The following is a 17,701-nucleotide window of genomic DNA, read 5'->3' as shown; positions in this document are numbered from 1 at the left end:
CCCTTTTCTCTTGGCACCCTACATAAAATAAGGACAGTATCTATTCACAGGTCCAAGGTAAAACAAATGAGAACAGGCACAGAAAAATTACTTATATTCTCTTTTGCTTGCCATCTGTACCTATTCCTCCCCATTCACTATTTTATAGCCCTGTATCCCATGATTATAGAAGGTACTGCTATTTTAGCTTCAGCTTGTCTGAGTGTATGTTTCTCTGGCAATCCATAGAATTCTACTACTTTTGGTCAGAGCCACAGATCAAAACAATTATTCACCTGAAAAATACTTAAGAACTCACTCCCCAGCTCACCGCCTGATTAGAGGTCTGAAAATAACACTGGTAGGACTGGGGAGAGTCTGAAGAGACCAAGTGGTAAAAGTTCCAGTGGATGGCTGTAGTCCTAGAAATTAAGAAAGAACAGAGAAGAAAAAGAAAGAAAAGAGAATAGGAAAAAAAAAGGAAGAGAGGGAGGAAGAAGGAAGGAAGAAAGGAAAGGAGATCTTCTCAGGCAGTTGAGTTCAAATTAATCCTGAAGGAATTTGAGTTAAATAATTGGGTGATGGTACTTTGAGGTTTTCCCGAGATAGTCCTAATTTATGCTGCTGTTCTGTCATCGTTACCAGCACCACTGCTTTTAATTCTCATAATTATCTTAATTTGGACAATAACTTGTATATTTATACGGTTAAGCACAGAAATCTCCAGTGATTTGAATTTGCCTGAAATGATTCCCTATTTCCCATCCTGGCTTGTATTCTGCTTCTTACGGATGTGTGGAACCTTGTGTGAATGCTATCTACAGGCAATGTCTTTCATGTGATGCTTGGCTAATTTTTTCCAACATCCCCAGGCCCTGTATTAAGTAGTGATATTAAGAATGTGTTACTTTCAGTGAGTTGAGCCTTAGCCACGTGATGGAAGAAGGGTTACTCCAAGGCCAGATGAGTACAGCCACGGGATCAGTTGACCATCCCTTGAGGCAGGTGCAGCCCTGTGGAGGTGGGAGAGCCCTGGTGGGCTTCATTACTAACTTGATCAGTAAAAAGTTCAGAGGCTAAGGAACAGCTCAGTGGTTTCAGGCTACGTCAGTGAAAGAATATTGCCCAAACATGGGCAGTTTTGGTTCTTCAGTGAGCCTTATTCAACAGCATCACCTTTGAATCTGTCAACTGCCTAATACCTTTCCAATAAGTATGTTTTATGCTCCATTTAATGAGCTAATTTTGGTTATTTTTAGCTGAAAAGCCTGACTGGAATTAGGACAACTGTAGAATTTAATCTTTTAAACATTTTCTGTGTTTTATGCAGAGTCTTCACAGTTTCGCGCCTTCTTTTACTTCCTACCATTTTCCTTTGTTCTTTTCTTTAGTGTATAGGGCTAAGGCTTTGAAACCAGAAGGACCTGGGTTTGAATTTTCACTGCATTCCCTGGGCCGGTCACTTAACTTTAGTTTCTGTTTCTTTATGTATAACTAGCCGGATCTGCAACTGATTTATTACCTTCTGACAGTAATATTATATTAAACAGTTTGCTTACATTAAATGTAAGTGCTATTGAAATGCTTTAAATTGGGTAGTCGGGGGCATAGGAATTAATACGTAAGAAAGTTGTCTGCTTTATTGCCTGGCGTGCAATCAAACCTGTTGTTGCTTTTCCAAATAGAGAACACCTATACTTCATCCTTTCCTAATAAAATAGATGGACATGTGCTTTTCAGATAGAACACAAAATGCCAAATGAATATACAATAGGTGGTGAAGGAACCCAGCAAAATATAAGATCAGGGAATGGATCAGAGCATTTTGCACAGACTCTGAGTGGATTCACTATTTTGAGCATGGATACAGAAGTTCTGGGGTGTAGAGATGCAAACCTAGGGAACCATAATTATTGCAGGAAGGTTTAGAAATCACCCCTTAGTGCTAGTTTCACAGGTGCTGAATCTTCGTATCTATGGGTATGGTCCAGGAATCTCGCTTTCTAAGGGTTCCCAGGTGACTCTTGCTTTCCTAGGATAAAATGTATCTGGCTTGAATTCAATGGACTTGTTCCAGACGAATGCTTGGACGTCACACATTCGTGCTTAGCATGAAATATGAAGTCCCACTCTTATCCTTTCCGAGTTCTCTGATGACTGACCCCTCCCTCTCCCTCTCCCCAAAAGATCATTGGCAGAAACAATGGGAGCAGGAAAAGTAGAAAAAGTTTAGTGAGAATGTAAAGGATATAGTTACAATTTAATAATCTGTCGGTTGTAGAGGGATAAAAATGTAACACTGCTCTTTGTAATTAGAAAGTATAATTGAGTCGCTCAATTCCCTTTTCAACCATGCTTTGAACATATTAGTTCATGTAGAAGTTACACAATATATGTATTGCATTTTGTAGTATTTCATCATTTTCAATATATGCTGTTTATAAAAATTATTGTGTTGAATAACAAAGCAAGTAATTGAGCCAACAAACTAAAATAAACATTAGGTAATTTGAAAAAGGTAAAGGCAGGAAAGTGAATAATTTTATGAAATATAGAGTAATGACATGCACTTTTATGAATTCATATCAAATATTTAACAGTCAATAGCAATTTATAGTTATGATTTGTAGATGAAATGATATGTATTCATCGAATACCTATAAAATCAGATGATTTCACATTTTAGCTGTCTCTTAGAATTACGGAATTATTTCAAATTTAGTGTCTTCCTGAAAAGTCATTGGGTATGGAATTGACTGTCACCTTTGTTTAGAATTTGTACTCATTTTATGATTACAATCTCATTAGAATAAATTGCATATTAGTAATTATATGGTTCATTAATTTGCACAATTAATATTATCCTACTATTAATAATCATACTAACAGTATTATTTTGTTTCAGTCATCTTAATACACTTTAAAAAGTCTTCTTTACTTAATCTTTCTTGAAGTGTATTTGTAATTTATATTTTCAGATCCCCCAAATCAGTCAATCAATTAATTAATTAATTAGTTTTTTATTATCCTGAGAACTTATTTTGTGTCAGGTCCTGTGGTAAGCAGTTACTTAAAATGTCATACAATCATTACGACAGCTATTTAATTGGATTTTATCACAACTGCTGTTTTACAAATAAGAAAATGTTATGACTTCTGTCTGGGTGTCCCCCAAACCCTCCTGTGGCCATAGATGGGGCTCTTTCAGAGGTGGCTGGATGTAGTGTGTGTGATGCTGCGATTAAGGGTACATGGTTACTAAATGAGTTCACTGTTTGGTTTGTGACCCACCCTAGGCGGGTAACCTAGATAAGATATAAAAGGGGCAGAGATAAAGTTGGAATTGCTTCTTTGCTGCTTTGTTGCTTTGCTACCTTCTGCTGCCATAACTGTTTCTTCTCTGTGATGCCCGTCTGCCAGGCCACCCTGCCTTGGATCTGGCCAGCTATGAACTGAAACTCCTACAAACTGTGAGCCTGAATAAACCTCTCCTCCTTTAACTTTGGGGGTTGGGTATTCTGTCTCAGCAGCGAGAAAAGTAGCTATGACAGAGAAATGAAGGTTTTAGGGTCTATATGTTTCACAAGGTCATCTACATTATCTTTAATGTATGTCTGTCTTGTACACATCATAGAAAATCTATAAGAATTTCAAGATTTTAATATACCTATATCTATGTCTATTCCATTTTGTTTAGCTTAGTGTGAAAGTGACAAGATATATGAGTGCTCATATGCTAGAAAATATGACTATACACAGCTATAAAGATTTAGAATTAGGAAATACAGCCTCAGATTTCATGGTTTTATTTTTTTCTTTCTCCTCCTTATTGTTTTCCTATTTTTGATATCGAAGTCTGATACTTGATTTACATTGACATTATTGCCCATTTGTTATCGTATTAAAATGTTCATCAAAGACATTTTCATGTTGCTTTTTATTTTTAATGCAGATAATTAAACAAAAGGCACTCAATTTGATTAAGCCATGTACCAAGTGATATGTTTCATGTGCACTACATATTGCACCAAAACAGAATGAATATTTATGATTTAGTAAAGGCAATGATTTTTACTAAAATTCAGGGTTTAACACATTTTTTATAGTACTTTAAATTCAATTTGTAATTTATCCCTTAGCATTTTTCCTTCTGAGTGTTTTCAGTTTTCTATTTACTAACTATTAAAGGTACTAAATGTTCTCACAGTAAAGCAGTTAAGGAATTACTGACAACTGCTTATGGGGAAAGTGCTGCATCATTTTCTAGAATACATTATTGGTTTGCCACTTATTAAAATCATTTTCTAGCCACGAGACTTAGCAGGTCATGTGCAGAGGTTTGGTTTTTCACAGGAATACCTCCTAATGTATAGGTCATCTTGCACGCTTTCTCACAAGAGTGTTTTCGGAGAGAGTACAAGAAAAGGAAGATATCTGAAAAGGAAGTACTGGTGTTTCTAAATTTATTTTCTCCTAATTGCTGGTTGTGCTCCAGAGGAAAGGAGACAGAATGAGAGAAGGGAGGGGAAAAGCACTTTGGGAAGTTTGCAAGGAGTGATCAGGAGAGAGCCTGGGGGTGGGGCTTAGCGTGATGGTAAACATGTCTCCCGTTACCACGGTCCCACTGATTTAGTTTAACTTGATCAAAGCAAAGACTATAAATGTAGTTAGAAGCTTTCCTTTAAAAATGTTATAAAATATTCTCAAGGATTTATTTAAGGCAGTTCTGTGGTTTAGAAGGTTCTTAGATATGTGGGTGCAATGTGTGTTCATAACACAAAAGGATTGTTTCTTAACTGGATGGACACAGTTATCACTGCCATTTTACTGAGGAACTGAAGAAAATTAAGGGCTTTTAAGCAGTACTTATAAGAAGTACAGCCTAAAGTTGTCTCGGGTTGTGGTCTCATCATATCCGCAATAAATGGTACTATATCAATTCTTCAAAAGTAAGAATAAATCTATAAACCTGCCATTTTATAAAGAGAATAATTAGTAGAGAGTTGTTAATCATACAATGTAAATTTAATGTTATTTTCAAACTGTTCTATATTCAAACCTTAATAACAATTCATGATTAATTATATGCATAAAATATATTAAAGTATAAATAAATGACATATTTCCCAAGTAACTGAAGCTTCAGGTAAATATAGTATAGCTTTTAAAATAATTTTATATCTCAAATGATGTAGCTTTGTCAGAGGATGAATAATGAGTACTTAATCAACTAAATTAAAAATACAAACTATTAAAGATAGTTTATATAGAAATATTTAAAGAATAGAGAGCAATCATCTTAAATGGTAACTTGTCAAAATCTTTTCTATGAATTCTTCTGATCTGTTCTGTGTGCCAATTATTACATTATAATTTATTAATGTTCTTTGATACAAGTTAAAAGAAATAATGTGGTAGAGTCCCACACATATAAGTAAATACATTGCTTAATGTTAAGTGAACTAAGTAGGGAAAAAACAGGATCTGCTGATTTTCCCTTTCTCCTCTGGTACTTATTTAGTTGTCAGGGTGTGGAATTACACAGTGTCTTTGCCCGAGACAGTAGAAAGTCATTCTCAAGGAGAGTATAATATTACAGTAGGAGGAGACACAGAGGAAGAGAGAACTAAAAATTGGAGACAAAAAAATAGTAAATGAAATAGGTTTGAAAAATACTGTGCAGGGCAGTGCTGCGATTATCGGTGGGATTGAAAAGTGTACCAAATTACTTAATCAATTACATCAATTATGACCATGAATGTCCTACTGATGACTTCATAATTTCATTATCCAAGAAAAAGTCACACTGGTATGTTTGTGCATCACAAGAGAGCTCCTTTGTATTTCACAACTGGGTGTCTGAACTTATAATAGATTTTATTTTTTATATATAATTCATTTCTTATCAGTAATGATTAACAGACCAAAAGATAATAGGTAAATAATGAAAGAAACAGAAACAGAATTAATGTAAGTATAAACAGGTACATTTGATTTCTGCCCAATTTATACTTTCAGAAACCATGAGAGGAAATTCTTTATGATTTTGCCATAGTCGCCTAGTATTTTCCATGTCTATTTTTATATAGAATCATTTAGAAAGGAAGCATTTTTGATGAAATATTTTTCTTGCTATTGTCACCAAAGTGGCTTGATTTTTTTTAAATATTTCGATTAAAAAATTGGAATTATAAAAGTTTTCTCATAAAATAATTTAGAAACTTACAGATTAGTTTTGCAATCTTGTTACACGTGATTATCTCATTTGAACTATTTCTCTTACATGTTAAGTTCATCGGTTCATTGGGAGGATGCAACGAAAACTTCCTATCAGGAAATAAACATGATGCAAATAGTTTAATCTGCTTTTTACTCTTTGCATCTTTCCATTGTGTAAAGACATTAGAAATGTTTCCATTCCTATGAAGTACACTTTACCTGTAGTATTAACTTTTAGTTTTCTGAGCATATTCTTTGAAAATTCTGTTTGAATTGTCAAAGACTGAGTCAAGCTTGAAGCTTATGACATGCTGATCACTGCATGAAATTCTGGGAAAAAGATAAATTCTTTGCACTAATAGAAATGTCAATTTTGCACTGGATATTAATGTAATACCTGAAATCACATATAAAATGTCAAATGAAAACTTGCCTACCTTTTTCAATATAAGTCCACTCTACTGGCACCAAAGAACATTATGTATACTTCAGGGTGTATCAAACTTTCGGTTCAGCTGTTCTGTCAGTTGATTTAATCATAAATTTTATCTGCTAGATATTTAAGGAGCTTTCCGAAATCTTGCGATGCTATTTTGAAAACACAATAATTGGATTTGCTGAGCATATGTATGTTTGTCTAAGATCAACTAAGTGGGAGTCACTTGAAATTATTCTCTCAGGAACCATTTCAAATACATAAACATAAAAGCAAACTAAGGAAGGCAAAGTCCTAAACCTTGGAAACAGATTTTAAAGAAAATCTTCAGTGAATGGAATGCCATTCACTGCATATAAATGAAACCAGAAAGTGGCATTTGAACAAGATTGGCCCATGTGACAAAGATGTGATATTGCACTGAGAAGTCTGGACATAGGACAATCTGTCCCTCCTATCAACTGCAGCACTGCACAAGTGAGGAGCCATATGCTACTAGGCAGACAGCAAAGTCATTCTCTTTATTTACTGGAAAACATGAGCAGAGGTTATTCGACCAGAAATTACTTTGTAGTGTATTATTTCTTATTCCTGTATGGAAAGAGATAACCAGAAATGTCTGAACATAGCCACCAGTTTCATATTTATATTTGAAATCTGAAACAATAATGAATACTTAAAGTTTCTTCCTCAAAACCAATACCAAAGGAAAAGGTAGTATGTATTAGATATTAACAGCGAAATACTGAGTAACGGTATTAGAATTAAATTTTCTAAAAATAAAAAGATACAATATTAAAAATGTTTATTTTAAGGTGTGTGTGAAATAATAATAAAGCCTTAAGTACATCTTTGAAATTTGGAGAAAACTAACATGTTCAAGATAGTTGGCCAGATTTGGAAAACGTTAAAAAATAATCGCAAACATCACAAATATTTTGTGCTGCTCTATTAAATTTATGTAAATCCCAAAACAGAATAGGTAGTATTATCTATAATTCATGTGCTAGTTCTCCCCAAAATCATTTGCTTTATTGACTTTTGTACAGTTCTTAGGATCCAATTAATTGTTATCAAAACCATGGCATGTTTTTGTAAGTTACACACATTGAATATCACAAAAAATATACATTCATGCCAGGTGCCATCCACACCCATGATTCAACACCAGTGGGAGTCAACTTAATTTAAAGCACAATTGTTTGTTTGTTTTTTGAGACAGGGTCTCACTATGTATTTAAGACTGACCTGGAACTCACTATGTAGCCCAGGCTGGTGTCGAACTCACAGCGATCCTCCTGCCTCAGGCTCCTGAGTGCTGTTATTATAGGTGTACGCCACCACACCCCGCTAAAGCACAATTGCTATTAATTACAATTTTTTTAAAAAAAATGAACCACATTTACAAGCACATGAATCTGTGTGCCCACACGTATACATTCCACGTTCAGTATGTAACAGATGTCAATTGAAGTATTACCAATAAAGTTTTCTAATGCAGAGCATGAACACACGTCATCCTTACTCTGTGGGAGTCTTACAGACCTGACAAGATTCCTCCTCATTGATTAAGAAGGGTGTATAAAATGCTGGGCTATAGATCCATTTGCAATTACCAATAGATTAGAGGAGCGTCACTTTCCTTTTTATCCCATATTCTTTCAGGTAGTGTTAACTAAAATCTAAGAATGGTTGTGCAACATTGTGAATAGGTGTAGTGCCAGTTAGTTTTATACTTATAATTGGTTAAAATGGCAAATTTTGTGTTCGTTATATTTTCCAAAATAAAAAAGGACCAAAATTAATATAAGAAAGGTTAGCTCTAAACACATGCTTCTAGCCTGCTGTCACTGTCTTTCTTGTTTCTTTGGGTAAAAATATATTTTTCAGTATTTAAATTTGAGTATTTCCATGATTATGCATATGTGTGTCTGCCTGGTTTGCAGTAAGCTCTGTATCATATTTTTTCACAGCAACAGCAAAGATTATACAGTAAAAGATTCTGACTGAGTTTATGTGCCAATTTGTATCACTTACAATCTGGAGAAGACGAAACACACTTTCATAAATTTTGAATAATTCATGAGCGGTTCCAGGTTGTAGCTAAAAACCGGGGCTCCATCTGTAGTATTCTAACTTCTGTAATACTAGAGTCACTCCCCTTCTATGAGGGGCACGTTACCATTTTTTACCATAAAACTTCTAAACACTGGTTTCTTGTTTTACTTAGAAAGCATTTACTGGATAAAAAACATTTTGGTAATCATTCGGAATTGATTGTTGACATTTTCAGGCAGGAAATAGACATCTGATTAAATTAATAAGCTTTACTGTGTTGCGGAGAAAATTTTGAGAATTAACTGCTTTTGTAAGCCAGGTGGGTGATTGGCATACAAATCTAATTTGCATATTGAAATCCAGTCTTACACTCCTTACAGCAATAAGTGATTCTTCTCCTGCACTGGCAGCATCACACTATCCCTTCCCCTCATCACAACAGGCAGGGTTGATGGTGCTTTGATTATATCTAAATGCACTCCTAGTACCACTGAGGCAATTCGGACTTTTACTCAAGAGCACTCACTGGGGGATGTCAAGAACCATGTTGTTGGATGGGGGTGGGGTGGGAAGACAGAATAGCAAATTGTCCTTTTTTCTTTATTAAACATCAATTCAAATAAAACAATATTTGAAGGATATGATTTTAAAGTTTACATGAGAATGCGTGAAATGTTCACCCACCATGTTATACAAAAATCATTAAACACTTTGTTGCTACTTTCCTACGTATTTTTCACAAAGTGACATATAAAAAAATTCATTGTAAAATTATAGAAATATTTATAAGGTAATATTTTATACCCAGAGTCTTGAAGAATGAGTATCATCCAAATCTGTGATATCAATGTAATCGGGAGAACTTCACAGTGGTGAGCGCTGTATGACCAGTTATACTGAATCATACATATGGCCAGATTGAGAGCTAGTTAAATAACTACACGAAGGAAATAATTTCAAGTTGAATGATTTTTGAAAATCTTGTTTCAAGATCTTTTAGCTTTCATGAGTAGGGTTGAGTGGGATGAATTATCTTATATTACTTCCATTAGCAGTTTATCAAATGATAGTCTCATTTATTTTGATCAGTGCTAGAGAGCATAGTGTACTTCTAGCATTGTGCATTGTGCATGGCATAAAGTCCTTCACTTAATACATTTAAAGAGACCATGTCCCTGATTAAAGATCTTTTAAAGACTACATAGAAACCATTGACAGAATTTATACTACTGGAGTGTTTCACGTATAATAAGTACCTGATAAAATTGAAAATATACATTTTGTCCTAAATTCAAATTCAATCAACTTTGAAAATAATTTTTTCATATATATATATATATATATATATACATATATACATATATATGTATATACTTACACACACACATATCTGTATAACCATGAATGTTACCGCATTTGAATTTCATAGAGGTAGAATACATGTTAATGTTAAATATTTGAGATAAATAAAGGATTATGTTAACTATTCATGCTGTGCCCTTAATTGATTATTTTATAATTAGTACAAGATTCAGACATGATGTATCTTTATGACTAGACACAGCCCCTGGGTTTTATGTCCAATTACTAGAATATTGTGTTTTAATTAAGGGCCCAATTATACAACTAAGCAGTAGTTATAATATTAACTATTGAATGGTTATACATATTCTTATAGAAGTAAATTATCACAGCAAAAATGATTATTTTTAGAAATGGGCATCTTAATATATAAAAATTAAGGTGTCAACCAAAAAGAAATTCAAAGCATGTAGACTGTCAACACCAGAAAGAAGACAACACCCATTAACAACAATTGCATACTGTTTAACCGTAGATGAAATTACGGTGTCTCAGATGGAGATCTGAGCAGAATTTTTCCTGTCTAATTTGGGCCCAAATGCACATCCTCTGTAAACATACATTTTTCTTCTGAAACAAAACACATGCTTTAAAGATGGTGTTTAATGTTTCCAATCTAGCCTGGAGTAATGCCAGTACTCAGGAAGGCTAAATAGAAAGTTCATTAATTATGGTCTGTTTACCATCTTATTGTCAACTCTGAATATTAAGATGATCTATCTTGACTACTCTCATTAGTACATGAAGTGAATCATAATACAATTTGAGTTTAACCAGTATATCAAAATTTCATATTTGTGCTTTTTCCAGAAAAAATAAGTTAAGTATTGCCACTTAGAATGAAAGTGAATTTATATTTCATTTCAATATATAGCTTTGTAATTAATTTGCTCCTGAGGAGCTTCATTTTTATACACAAATAGTTTTGCTTGAACACTTTGCTTTTCACTGAATACTTTCTCACCTGTGTTCCATTTTTCTCTAAATAAATTGTGTTATTTGACAAAAATCTTGCCTTGAAATGAATTGTATCTCCAGTGTGCCTACAATAAACCAATCTAATTATATGGACTTGCAATATGTTGGAAATTATTGAGAGTAATAGCAAATACATCATGTATTTTCATATACATTATGCATGTATAAAGTAAGGGGAAATATGTTATTTGAATAATTCATCTAAAGCTTTGTTGTTTCAAAAATTGCCTTGAATATTAAGCATCTTTTAAATTGTATAGGTAGCTATGATTAAGAATGAATTTCTTCTAGAAAGCACTTCAGTTTAATATCCCCACTAGGTTAAGAACAGAAATCTTGAGAACAACGGGTCTTGTGATTTTCAGTACATTTATATCAGTATGGCAGTGCAGTGACTTTGAAATTCCTAGGAGAGTTTAGACCGAATAAAATAGAAGAACAACCAGTTCACTTAACATTTGTGAAATATGAAATTTCTCTTGTATCTTTTCATAGGCTCTGGGAACAAAATCATAAACTTAAAGAGTGCCTGTTAATAACTGGTGATACTTGAAAATGCTGCATTAGACAGACTTTAATGGAAATAACTTTAAAAGCAAATCTAGCATTTCTATTGTAATAGATTCTGAAGAAAATACCTTCGTGGTACAGGAACCTATGGCAGGATTCCCTATAACAGGGATATCATAAAATTCCTTGAAAGATGTGCGTAAGATATTATTAGAAGGACAAGTAGGCACTAAGGTGAAGTGAAGGATAGCTAAAAGAAAGCCCCACACCAGGAAGAGCATGATTTATTTGATAAATTACTGAAAGATACATGTGACTAAAATGGATGAAAACAAAGAGTGCTTATTAAATAAATGTGAAATTTCCCAAAGTAGATTTAAAGTCACATAAACAAAATCATCACATGTACGTACATATAGTTTTGGTTTTTTCCCTAAAAACAGTTTGTTCAAGAAGTCTTTCCCGAGTGGTTGTGGGTGAACCCATTGTTTTTGGGTTTTTAAGAAAGTCATTCTGACTAGATACTGAAAAATAGATCATCAGAGAGTTGTCCATATATACGGCTGGTAGAGTTGTTCAGCACAGCGATGGTGGACGTTTGAACTTGAGTATAGAAGTGGGAGATGGTGAAAAGATCATAAATATTTGGGGATTCTAAGGGTCATTCCTGGATGTGGAAGGAGTCTGAGGGTTAACTTAGATTGAGAGTAAAGCACAGAGATGTGTCAAGGGCATGCTGTACCTAGAAAGCTTGGGTTTTCTCTCCTGGAGCTGGGCTCCCATCTCAAGGGCAGACTGGTCTGTCAGGGTTTGAGCTGAGCTGAGTTGAACCCTCATGGCTTATCCTGCTTTCAGGATCTCTTGCTGTCATGAAGGTCTTGAACTTTCCACAGCTTCTATGCCTGGAAACAGAATGACTGGGTTGTATGTCCTGTGCACCATTACATTTATCAGGGAGTAGATGTTTTCCAAAGAAACTGGACTACTTATTTTCTGACAGCAGTAGGCTTGAAGCCCAGTGGTATTACAAAACAAATAATATATTTGCTACTCTCTGAAAGTTTGGCCTGTTTGGGGCATGTAAATTAGAGACTCATTATGGCTATAATGTTCTTTCCCCCCTACTTAGCCATTCTTTTATTGAGTGCTTAGTTTCCTAATTTGTGAAAAACATTACAAGTATCTTTTGTTTACTAACATTTTCCACATTGTTTATTGCCACACTGAGTAAAATGTCTTGAACTTTTTTATTCTTACACATTCTTAGCTAATTTATCCATTATCATTTGTTTTATTTTGTTTTTTGTCAAAGAGAAATTTCTAATATAATGTAACCAGATTTAAAATACATTTCCTGTTTTCCTTACAGTATGCTGCAAAAGGAGTTTTAAGAGGTAAATTTTGAGCAATAAGAACTTACATAAAAAAATAAGGATTTCAATTAATTTAGTATTCACACCTCTTGCTCTAATCAAGTTTCCAGAATTGAATGTCTAGGAAGAGTTGTTTGCAGCTCTCAAAGTTATATGTCACAATGTGGTAGAAAACTAGACAGATGACCACAGTGAATGATTTTGTACAACCAAGATTTTCCAGATGATTTGCAATAAATTGAAAAAGTAAATATTTCAAAGTAAAGTAAATATCTCAATAGCAGGTGGTATTGAAACAAAGCTTTTTGATGCGAATCATAATTGTTACAGTAGTCAAAAAGCAATAGTAAAATTAGTAAATTTAAGATATGACTAATCTATTGATGACAAATGCATCGAACATTCTCTACTTGATTGTTTGACTAAATATTAGGGGCTTTTACTGAACATGCACATTCCTTTGGGCATAGAAGGAGAAACCATAGAGGGTGTGCAGTGGAATTTTGTGTTCTGGCTTACTGGATATTTACATAAGCGTGGTATGAGGCTGGCTGCTGTTAACACAAGTATCATTTAGTCCTTAAGAGTCTCACAAGGTGAAAGCAAAGTCACAAGATTGCCATAAAATCATGCAGTTGTTCTGAAACCAACAAATTAAAACAACAGATTTGTAGGCCGTTTCTGGTTAGAAGCAGCATTAGTCTTTCAGGACCCAGTTCGTTTTTTGTTTTGTTTTTTTTTTCCTTTAATTATTTATTCTTTGGTGATCTTTTCATTCTAATTTTTAACTTACAGGTTGCCTGCATTGTAGCAGTTTCCACTGGAATTACACTCATGTGATTGTAAAGGGCTAGCAAGTTACATTCCTAAGAGTTTTTCTATTCCTTTTTTTTTTTTCTGGTTTTTCAGATACAGATAAGTTGGTAGAGATAAGTTATTCAGCCTCTATTAGAAATTTGAATACGGATGTCCAGGGAGAGGATATGACCTTCTCAAATTCGGTAACTAGAAGTGTTAAGAGTCTTCGATCCATTTTAATAGTGTGTGGGAAACCCAAGCTTCTTAATCTCAGACCCTGTCCCCTAACCTCTACTTCCACATAGGAATAGTGCTAAATATATAAAAGTTGGTAATGAAATTCTTTATGTGCTTTTTAGTTCCAATTAAAAAATGTGATCCAGAACTATTTCATTTACAAAATAATTGTTGTGAAATACAATCTCACACTAAAGTAATATTTGACAGAAAATCCCAAAGTTATAAAATTTTAACTTGTAGTGTACTCTTATTTATCATTTCTACTAGAAGCTTTATAACTAATGATCCATTCATCATTGTGAAATAAAAATTTTAATGTAGTGTACTCTTATTTATCATTTCTACTAGAAGCTTTATAACTAATGATCCATTCATCATTGTGAAATCCTACTTCCATTGAATGTATTGTACTCTTAATGCCTGCAGACCTGGAGAACCGGAGTGAGGTTATTACGTTAAAATAAGTACTTTAATGTTGGAAAATAATAAAAGTAAAACTCTTTAAATATAACAAGTAAGGTCAGGGATTTAGCTCAGTGGCTCTGCTCCTGCCTTCAAGTTAAAGGTCATGAGTTCGATCCCTGGTACCAGAAGAAAAAAAAAATATATATATATATTTATATAACAATATATATTTATATAAAAGATATATTTCATCTGTGATTGAATAACTTGGACATATATTTCAAATATACAATGTATAGGTGGTACCAGATATTTTTAACAAAAAATAAATTATAAAGATCTTTCATTGTTAGAACTGATTAAAACTTGAAACAGATGGATTTCCTAATTTTCTTCAAAGTTTTTAAGAAATCTGTGAAACAAAGTAAAGAAAAATATTTTTACCCATGAAAACATTCTAATAACTATTGTACAAAGTATTGTTTAATTTGGGCTTAACTGAATAATTTTTAAAACCGGTCAAGGATTTTAGGTTCTATATTACTTGTATATTTATGAAGCATCAACAGACGTTAAGTATCCCAAACTACTTCTGTTCCTCATATATGTCTAGAATGCTTTTAATTGTGTTTCTAGAGAGGGAAAACAAATTTTAAGATTTACCTAAGTAACGTATGGGCAGAAAATCTGCATCTCTTTGCTCTCCTGCCCCTCCACATAAGCAAAAATGATAGAAAAAAAGTATCAGAATGTCGATTCCAAAGCTGAAGGAAGGAACTTCAGTTTCCCATTATTGATGCACATTTTCATACTGAGAAAACTGTAGAGTGCAAATGGTATGTATGCCTCATTTATATTATTCTACACACTAACAATAGGAATTGTTGGGCCAGCATCTTTATAATTGATTTTGCACATTTAATTTCGTGCTAAATTTGGGAGTTTTTTCAATATAGAGCAAAGAACAATCTGGACCACGCTGACATTGCCCTCATGTAATAAACAAGGGTAGCTTATATCCTACAGTTAATGTTAGGATTGAGGGTAAACATTGAATGAAATGTTTGGGAAAATACCTCATTGTGAAATTGATGTTTAGTTTTAACCTGGAGAATTATCTTTTCCTTTCCCAAAAAGTGGTAACTTTGACTTATGAAATGAAATGCACCAGAAAAAGTTTTTACATGCATCGACATAAAGATGCTACATTAAACTAGTAAGAACTTTACTTTTGTTAACTTCTGAGGCAGAGCTTTGAAGAATGTGAATATAAAATTATGTGTACCGACCATGAAAAGGGACAGTACTCAGTCAGCATTTTAGCCTAGTAGAAATCAACCCTTAAATCATGTGAGAGGAGGAGTTGTCTTCCTCAGATATCCACATATCCGGGCCCAAAACTATGAATGTGCAACTTGGCATGGGAAAATGTCCACTGTAGGAGAGAGAGGGAGAGAGAGGAGGAGAAAAAGACAGACAGAAAGAGACACAGACAGAGATCAGAGGAAAGAGGATGCAGAGAAATGCTGTACTGTTGGCTTTGAAGATGAGGGCAAAGAATTCTGATGACCTTTAGAAACAAGAAAGAAAAAGAAACTATTTCTTGCCTGCAGCCTCTGAAAAGACAGTCCTGCCAACACTTTCATTTAAACCAAATGAGATCTTTTTAGACCTCTGATCTCTACACTGTGAGGTCATAAATTTGCATTGTCTTAAGCCATTAAAGTTGGGGTAATTAGCTATGATAGCAATGTGAAAATATTACACACCATAAGGAAATATTTGTGGTGTTTGTCAGCTTTAATTTTCAGTTTGTTGTTTGTGGTTTTCACTGTATTTTTTTGTAGAATTCTGAGCTGATAGTTTTTATTGTTTTTTCAAACTAAAAAAAGCTGTATATCACAAGACACATATTATCTTCACTTGCATAGAAGAAAGGTTAAAATTTCCATCATTTTTTAAAATAAGTACAGTATCTTGCTGATGAATCAGATACTACTCTTTTGGGAAATACTTTTTCAAAGATCAAAGCTGTAATTCACACTTTTGTTTAATTGTGTGTACCTGTTGGGCAATGAAATAATATACACACATTAAACAGAAGAATTCTATCACACTACAAGTACTTTTCCATTTGAAATAACTCCATATTGTTTTTCTAACACCAGAAAGGATTTCCTATGGAAGTTTAGCAATTAAGTCAAACCAGATGCTCCACTTGGAGAATAGAGTAGCTTGGCAGTAACGTTGTAAACCTGTCTACTTGCTTTTATTTATAAGTCATTAAGCACTACAGCAAAGTAACTAATTACTGTAGATTGAGGTGCTATTATCACCTTGCATAGATTGTCAGTATGGGAGATTAACACTATAACAATGAACTTTATATTTATATAGAAAAAGTATTATTTAAAAAGCAAATAAAATTGTTCTCCCTGCTCTTACTGCTTATATTTTCGTAAATCTGATTTAGTTAATAAGTGGCACTCAATGGTAGTGAGTTAATTTAACAAATTAAAATCTCCTTCTTAATTGCTGAAATATTAGAACTGAATTTATTTTTATATATCTTATTATCTCTATCAATATACCATGAGTATAAGCATGCAAATTGATTACTTAACATCGCAGACTTAGGATACAGTCATTAAAATAGTTGATAGATAATGATGTGTTTAGGAAATTCCGGAAAGACTATTCTCAGTTATGCCTGTGCAGAAGTGAAAAGAGTAAAAAGTACATTGTTTCTTATGCTCCATTTGATTAAAAATCATTGAAATTTTTACATTTGTACCTTTTAGCTGTTTTATCTTTTCATCCATTTTCATAATTCTTTGTTGAAGAATCTGTGCATATTCTCTGAAATCATCAATGTAATGATTGTTACCTTTCTGTGTTTAATCTATATGTTTATACCTGCAAATGACATTGACAAGAAGAACACCATTCCAGCCTTGTGTGTGTGATTGTCCTTCATGTGACAACACACGTCAAGGACTGAGAAGGGGACACCCCCCCTCCGGCAGCAGGGCAGTCTGAGTGGAGGCTGGGAGGTGTGGCTGAAGGTCCTCACCTCTCCGCTGTGAGCTGCGCTTCTGGAGGAAAGGAACCTAGAGGTGAAGACATCTGGATAGCGTGGACAGGTGCTGACTGCACCTTGATTTCTAGTGCTTTTTCCTACTAAAAGCAATGTGATCCCTCAAAGAAATAAATTATTTAAGGATTGAGTTCTGAAGATGCAAGATAGGTCCTTTTTTAAATATTAATTTTAAAGTAAAAGTGTTAAACCGTGGAGGTATGTGACCAAGAGAGACGCAGGCGTCAGTGTGAAGGGTCTTAACAC

The sequence above is a fragment of the Fukomys damarensis genome, unplaced genomic scaffold (genome assembly GCF_012274545.1).
Source record: "Fukomys damarensis isolate Sample0158 unplaced genomic scaffold, DMR_v1.0_HiC HiC_scaffold_26, whole genome shotgun sequence".
NCBI lineage: Eukaryota > Metazoa > Chordata > Mammalia > Rodentia > Bathyergidae > Fukomys > Fukomys damarensis.
Note: the sequence above shows the minus strand (reverse complement) of the source record.